Genomic DNA, 8,605 nt, shown 5'->3' on the forward strand with positions numbered 1-8,605 from the left:
TGTATAGATTTGCTAGGTTTCACTAGGTGCAGGCTGATCTAGAGGCCAAAATCCACAGCTAGGCACTTTGCAAAAAACAGGTCCATTTTCTTAAGGAAATTGTGATGTGTCCACGTTGTGTTTTAGGGCGTTTCCTTTTGCAGGCACTAGGCCTACCCACACAAGTGAGGTACCATTTTTATCAGGAGACTTGGGGGAATGCTGGGTAGAAAGAAGTTTGTGGCTCCCCTCAGATTCTAGAACTTTGCAGCACCGAAATGTGAGGAAAAAGTGTTCTTTTGCCAAATTTTGAGGTTTGCAAAGGATTCTGGGTAACAGAACCTGGTGAGAGCGCCACGAGTTACCCCATCCTGGGTTCCCCTAGGTGTCTTGTTTTCAGGCTTGGTAGATGTCCCTAGGTGCCACCTGAGCTAGAGGCCAAAATCCACAGCTAAGCACTTTCCAAAAACACATCAGATTTCAATGTAAAAATGTGATGTGTCTATGTTTTTTTGGGGGCGTTTCCTGTCGCGGGAACTAGGCCTACCCACACAGGTGAGGTACCATTTTGTTTGGGAGACTTGGGGAACACAGAATAGAAGAACACGTGTTATAGCCCCCTGTCTTTCTCTAATTTTGTCCTTCCAAATGTAAGGTGGTGTGTAAGAAAGAAGTGTATTTGAGAAATGCCCTGTAATTCACATGCTAGTATGGGGCCTGAATTCAGAGATGTGCAAATAACCACTGCTTCTCAACACATTATCTTGTGCCCCTTTTTGGAAGTACAAAGGTTTCCTTGATACTTATTTTTCACTCTTTATATCTTATCAAATGAATTGCTGTGTACCCGGTATACAATGAAAACCCATTGCTGGGTACAGCTTATGTATTGGTTCTGGGTACCTTGGGTGCTTGATGAACCTACAAGCCCTATATATCCGCACAAACCAGAAGAGTCCAGCAGACGTAACGGTATATTGCTTTAATAAATCTGCCATAGGAGGAAAAAGTTACAGAAGGAAACATGGACAGAAATGGCTGTTGTTTTCAGCTCGATTTCAATTTTTTTTTTATTTCAGATGTTGTTTTCTGTAGGAAAACCTTGTAGGATCTACCTAAATGAACCCTTGCTGAATTCAGAATTTTGTCTACTTTCCGGAAATGTTTAGCTGTCCGGGTTCCACCATTGGTTTCACACCTATTTCTGTCACTAAGTTGAAGGAGGCTGAAAGCACAGAAAATAGTAAAAATGGGGTAAGTCCCAGTAAAATGCAAAATTGTGATGAAAAATGTAGTTTTCTCATTCAAGTCTGCCTGTTCCTGAAAGCTTGGAAAATGGCGATTACATGGAAAAAACACACACTTTCTTCTGAAGCCCTTTTTCCCTTTTTTCAGAAAAAACGAAAATGTAGCTGTATTCTGGCTCATTTCTTGGTCTCCTGCATGGCAACCCACAAACTCTGGGTACCTTTAGAATCCCTAGGATATTGGAAAAAAATGATGCAAATTTGGTGTGGAGAGCTTGTGTGAACAAAATGTTATGAGGGCCTAAGCGCGAACTCGGCCAAATAGCCAAAAAAAAGGCTCGCATAGGAGGGGGGAAAAGGACTGGCAGCGAAAGGGTTAAACCAACACTTGCCCTACTTAAGATGTGTTTTATTGTACGTGAATGTCTATTTATGCATGCATTTTTTTAAATGTAAGGGCATGTGTTGCCTAAAACATTCTCTGCCTCGCATTGACACATAAAAATGAAAGTGTGGTTTATATCAGAAAGTGTACATTGTAAATCATGTATTTTCATTGGTAAATAGTATACACTGCAGAGTATGACTAACTTTGTGACAGCCTTTCCACTGATGAAGAGATATAAGTGCCTCTGATAATTAGTTATCAACCTATGATTAGATCTGGCTAAGCCCTTTTCATAGAGGGCATATTTATGGGGAAGCCACACAGCACATTGCAGCAAGTCACCTTGATGCACTGCACTGTGTGACAGGGAAAGGGCAGGAATGCACCGTATTTAAAAGAATAAAATGCATTCCTGCCTTTCCCTGCAGTGGCACCTATTTGGATGCCTAGCACCAACAAAGGCACCCTTGCACCATGGTGAAAGGGTGCCTGCATTGTAAGCAGGATTCTTTTTTTCAGGAAGGAGCACCTTCCTGCACAAAAACTATCCCTTGAGGCATTTTCCTCTTTCTACGTGTGCTGAGGAATGCACCCCACATGAGAGAGGAAACATCAAGAAGAAAGAAATATATTTCTCTTTGTTACGCCTCACCTGGGAAGGTGTAGTATTTTGATGCATTCCCGGGTCTACCATTTTTGGTAAATCTAGAAATGCATCAAACCTATGGTTGTTGTGTGTGATAACACCCATCTAAAACCCTTGGAATGTCTCCCTGGGGCAGAATAACTCAATGCAGTGATGCGCTGCATTGCATTACCCTGGTTTCATCAAGCCACTGAGGGCCACGCAAGGTCGCCCTGTGTGGCTTGCTAAATCACATTTTGGAGTTGCATTTTACATGGACTACGTTGCAACTTCCCTCATAAATATGGCCCTATATGTATAATACATTTATGTATAGGGGCGTTCAGCAAGCCCGCTTCCTCCATTAGGCTGTTATGGAGTCATATACATTTTGATTACTCCCACCACAACATACATCATTGGACAGCCCACTTCAACCAATGCCACCACTTGCAAGGAGCTCATCCACACACAAAGTAGTTTCTGTCAGTGCCAATGACTATCACGGCATTGTGTGCCTTCTGAGCCTAAAACAATATTTTTACTTTTAACCAATTTTTTTTTTTTTTTGATTGAGGAGGGCCCGAGAGCTTCACCAACAGTAACGTTTTGCAAAAACAATGACTACAAAAGAGACATTCACAAAGCAAAAAAGGACGTCAGCCAATGCCAGAGCAATTAGCTATGCAATTTATGAAGCTGCTCCTTTATTTCTGATTTGGAGGTAGAGCAGTGTGGGTGTCCAGCATTGGCTTGCAGGCACTGTGCCCAGTTAATAAATGAACGGAATATCTAGAATTTTGGAGTTTGTCACAAGCAGGCATTCTTGCTTGTTTTCCAAGGACCATTGAGTCAAGGTATCCCGCGGGCTGAGCCTGTTGGTGGAGCAGTTCATATGTCCTGGACACAAACAATAATTTAGTGGATTAAAGTAACATTCTTACTAATGTTGCCAACCGCAGCCTTCGAAAAAAAAGCCAAAGCAAAGGAAACATAACTTGTCCAAGCTCAAACAAGGAGTATTCCTTGACATACAACACCAACCTAGAGCAGTCTAAAGTAAACTCTGATGCTATTTTCAGTAGATCTGACCTCTTTGCTCATTTTCGTAGTAAATCATACCTGAATGTGATTGGTCTATTCATGTAACAGCAGTGGGGATGAAAATAGTATTTATTCCTGTTCATACACCGCAGATTAATTCTTAATTGCCCTCTTATGCTATTTGCTTCTATGAACAGCTGCGGGGCCTCCTTCCTAGCACGCCTATTTCCTGGTGGGCACCCGGAATGGAGTATTTCAAGCTTTAATTGCCAAATGAGATCATTTTCAGAGCTAATTTGCTGGAAACTAATGCATTCATCAGGGAATTTATTTGGGAAGTGCTATCATGCATTCAGTGCCACTTATACGAATCTTGAGTACACACGGCCTCGAGCGTGTCTAAGAGTAGCCACCCTTCTGGCACTTGCCTGCGTGGAATGCGCCTTTAGTACGTAATTGTTGGGGGGAGGGGTGCAGAACCACAAATAGTTGATTTGATTTGCAAAAGGAGAACGGTGGATGTCAGAATATTGTTCATAGCGCTATGAAGGCCATTTTACCACCTCCCATGCTACAGGGGAATTACTGAACTGTCGTGTAAATTTTAAACCATTTTCAGTGCTCATTACCTTGTCCGCTACTATCTACATCCACTGCTTACTTTCATATTCTCCTTTAGAAAAGACTCCTGAGCTACTTCTATCACCTAGTGGCCCTTGCACCCCTATCTACCTGCTCCCCCTCCAGCGCTCTTAAGGTCTACAGGTCTACAATCACAGTTGCTTTACAACTACGTTTGACCACTTATGTTCCTTTCATATATGCATTCATTAACAGGGGAAGACTAAGATGCCTGAAGTGGACCAAGTTCGATGCCCCTCGAGCGACCCAATATCAGCGGGCGTAGGGTGGTCCGAGCTGAGTGGCTCCTGAGTTGTTAAGTCTGAATGCCCTTTGAGAAGAATGGGCTGAGAAGAAGCGGGTTGCGCTGTGTCCCTCAAGAGGCCAGGGGTGGATGTCCTTCTAATTGGCTGGGCTGAGTGTTTTTCAAGAGGTCTAGGCTATGTGACCCTCGATAGGGCTGGCGTGTGTCTCACTTGAACGATCTATCTGGGCTGAGTGTTCCCTTGACCAGAATAGGTTATGTGCTCTTTGAGCAGGATGTGCTGAGTGCCCCTTGAGTGGTCTTGCCTGAAAGCCTCTTGAGCAGGCTGGGATAAGCACCTCAGGAAGGTGTAACATTTTGGCGTCATTACCCACTTTATTTGCATTAGAAAGTGGCAAAATCCATGGATAGATGTGTGGGAGCATCCATGCTACACCCACGTAACACCTTCCCAATGCAAGGAAAGGCAAGGCAGCACTATACGCTGCGTTGTGTTACTTTGTATTTACTAAACCATGCAAGGCCACACAAAGTGGCTTTGAGGGGCCTAGTAAATGCCAAAAAGGTATTTTAGTCTGGGGCTGCGCCATGAGAGCGAGGCAATCTGGGCCTGCATGTGTTTATTGAAGATTTTGCGAAAATGTACAAAAGATTTGAAAAGGAAATGAGACCAAATCAACAATGCAGCTAAAAAAAAACGAAATTGTCGAGCTACATGTTTGCTATGCTAGCACTGTTTATGTAGCTTGCATTCTGAAAGTAGAATCGGGGTCTCGCTCTGATTATAGAGTTTCATTCCTTCTGGGTATGAATAAAGATAACTCTAGAACATGTATAATTCATGCATACATACACAAGTAAAGCTGGGAAAAACAGTAATTAAATGTTTCGGAAAGCGCCTGAAAAACTTAATTGGAGGATGATTGACAACAGAACGCCTGTGGTGAAGAGAGAAATGCAGCCACGGGATATGGAATAAGCCGCCAAAATGACATTCAAGGAAATTGACAGTTAAGACACTGCCAGCTTGAAATTCCTCAAAGAAAACTTAAGCATTGCTTCCCTTTTCCATTGCCTAAATATAGGGATGGCGTAACGTGAGGCTCCTTTTCGCCTAAAGATTTCTTTGGGCCACCTGCCTATTTCAGCTCTTTTCAAGTACCACCAAAATATGGCGCTGCTTACACCTCTCCAAAGGGAATTTTATCACAACCGTTGCAATGAAGAGGCAGCTTTTTGCTATTGCAGTTGTGGCTGCAAACAGGCAGTGTGCTCAATTACCAGGGACTTTTCTCATTCCTCCGTGTTAATACGCTATTCTAACCTTACGTCCCATTGCAATCTAACGACAGGTGTTCTTGTTCAACTATATATGAATAAGGTTCCTGATACATTCCTGTGTGTAACTGTGATTGGATATTCAAGTATATCCTGGAACGAGCGATCCATGGGGACGTCTGCAGTTCAATGTCTTGTTTTAAAACATGGTTGATTATATATCACCCCATATGTCTGAATCCATAGTACTTGCTGTTCTCCCATCTTGTTTCTTTCCTTCTAATTGATCTGGGGCACCTTTTGCAGTAGTGTCATAGTTGGACTCTTGCTCTAGGCAAGACTGCTGGTTTAGGCATGACAGCACTTTTGTTTGTAGGTGACTAGGCCAGTCCTACAACAAGTAGCAACTGTCGGCCCAACCATCCCGGCTCACAAGCAGTACCTCACCCAAAACCCAAACAGTAAAAAAGTGATTTGTGGCAACCTTTATGCATGGACTCAAGAGTGCGACATCTCAGGGGTGTAGTGGTTAAACAGAGATTACCCTTTTCTCACATAAGCAAAATGTCTTAGTCACACACAGGCAATGAAAGAGATGCAGTGAACTTTTCATTAGGCTTTATAAACAAGGCTGCAATCTACTGTAAATTGCATGGGCTGCAATGATTAGGATAATGAACAATGCAAGAAACGGAATTGTCAAAAAGAGAGTCATGAATACAAAGACCCCCACCATCTTGCAATAACATAAGATGTAAATTAGGTGTGAAATAAACCCTTATACCCTAGCATGACGAACCTAATCTCTAACCTATATAGAGCTAGATGTGTTAAACCTAATCTGCCAGTATCATGTCCATGAGAAGAGCCCCCCAACTCTTGTCACCTTGGAATGAGGTCTCTAGATGAGACTCCGTGGGACACAAAGGCTGGGTCTGCATCAAGGCGACGTGTAGCAAATATAGCGTTCATGGCATCTGGTAGGAATCCCTTTGATAATCTTGTCTGTGTGAGATGTATTTATACAGATCTTGTAGGACCCCTGACGCAGTTATGTTCCCATACAATAGATAAGGCATGCTTGGGGCAGCAATTATATAAACAATTCCCTGAAAAGGTACATTATGTTACTGTCACATGAAAGTGGGAAAGTACATGATGTGAATACCTACGTATCTCATTTATCTTTGACCCTGATAGTGATGCCTGTTCAGAGTGGCACTGATAATGTGAAACTAAACATCTTCCTAACTATAAACATAGTAGCCATTTGGAAGAAATAATTACATAAATGTGCTAAAACAGACCAAACTAAGTAGGTTAAAAGTCACTAGGTGATGGGGCACTGGCCTGCAAGCCAAAAGACTAAACTAAACTCCTGATTCCCATTAAAACTAAAAAGGATCCACCACAGTAGCTCCATCCACCTAGACTTACATGAGGTCCTCTCCACAGAATTTCACTCCTATAGATGCACCCCTTCACATCTGTGTGGACTTCCAGAGACATATTACATAAGGTAAGTGTGAGAAAACAGGGCTGATTGCAGAGGCCCCATAACTTTTTGCCCCCATTTTCCACTTTTTGCTGGTGTTTTCCTGACTTTAAAGGTGCCCTGGGTACTGCTAACCAGTCCCAGGGCCTGTGCTCTGTGTAAAATGGATATGCAAATTAGGCTAATTATAATTGGCTAAGTTAACCTACCTATAAGTCCCTAGTATATGGTAGGGCATGTAGGTTTAGGGACCACAGCATAGGTGGTGCACACCTAGGTGCATTGCTGAGGTGCCCAGTGTCATTTTAAAAGCAAGCCTGCCTTGCTGGCTGCTTTTAAATTAAAGTTATATGCAAATTCGACTTTGGAATTAAAGGTACTTCTAAAGTCTTAAACTACCTTATTTTTACATATAAGTCACCCCTAATGTGTGCCCTATGTGCCCCTAGGGCTGGGTGCCATGTAACTATAAGCAGGGACTTTATAAAAATAGATTTATAAGCCCTGGTGAGGTAAAAACAGCCAAATTCGTTTTTCCCTCATTGAAGTAAATGGCCTTCAAAGGCTAGAATGGGCAGACTTTATTTTAAAATTTAAAGTCTCCTTAAATGTTACATACCAAGAATTTGGTATCAAATTAATTGTTGTAATAAATCCCACAACTTCCAGTTGTTAGATTTAATATAACTTGTCCAGGTAAAAAGTTTAGACTTTACCTAAAAAGTTGCCAATTTCAGCTCTGCATTGTTTTTGCTGCTGTGCTCTGATTGGCCAGCCTGCAGCAGCTTCTGCCAGGCTGCCTTGATTAGGTGTGAAGTGGCCTGGCTTCACACAAAGGAATGTGCTTGGGGGAGAGAATCTCCCCTCAGCAGATGGTGAGGCAGGAAGGGGGAGGGCTGCCAAACTGGTCTTCAAAGGCAGAGAAGGACATTTGGAGCACCCAGCAACACCCCCACATCCTGCAACCCCAGACAATTAGGTGCCCCCTTGATTAGATTAGGAGAGGGCAGGAGAGGGGTGTGTTTATGATTTTTAGCCACACCAGTGGGTGGGCTCAGCCAGATGTAACCTCCAAAAATCAGATTCATCCATGTTGGATTTTTAGAGACTGTTGCCTTCTGGGATGGATTTTTGCCACACTTCCCAGTAAGTGGTCATCACAGGGGGACGACCCTGTCCCTGATTGGAGAACCAGGGCCCCCCTGCTTTTCACCCAGGAGCAAGGATAAAACTGGCAGACCTGCACCCACGCCTCAGATCCCCTCCAGAATTCAACAAGAAAGGAACTAAAGAAGAAGAAGGACTGCCCTGCTGGACCCCTGGCCTGCACCTGGACCCTGCACTCAGAAGGACTGCACCAGCTGCACACTTGGGCTTCACCACAAGAAGGACTTTGCCTGGCTTCAACTGGTTCAAGGAGGGACTCCCTGTTTGCTACAGGTGAAAAATTGCTAAACCAGAGTCCCCTGCACCAACTCCTGAAGAAAGCGACCAGCTGACCACTGTCCAGTGGCCAAAAAGGAGTTTGCGCCAGGTGCATTCTGGGAGTTGAAGTCCGCACCCCCCAAGGACCATCACAGAACTTCTGGACCCTTGGGGTGAGCTGTGGACCCCAAAAGAACCTTAAAAGAACATCTGGGTGAAGCCCCAGAAGTTTGGAAAA

Source organism: Pleurodeles waltl, chromosome 9, assembly GCF_031143425.1.
Source record: "Pleurodeles waltl isolate 20211129_DDA chromosome 9, aPleWal1.hap1.20221129, whole genome shotgun sequence".
Taxonomy (NCBI): domain Eukaryota; kingdom Metazoa; phylum Chordata; class Amphibia; order Caudata; family Salamandridae; genus Pleurodeles; species Pleurodeles waltl.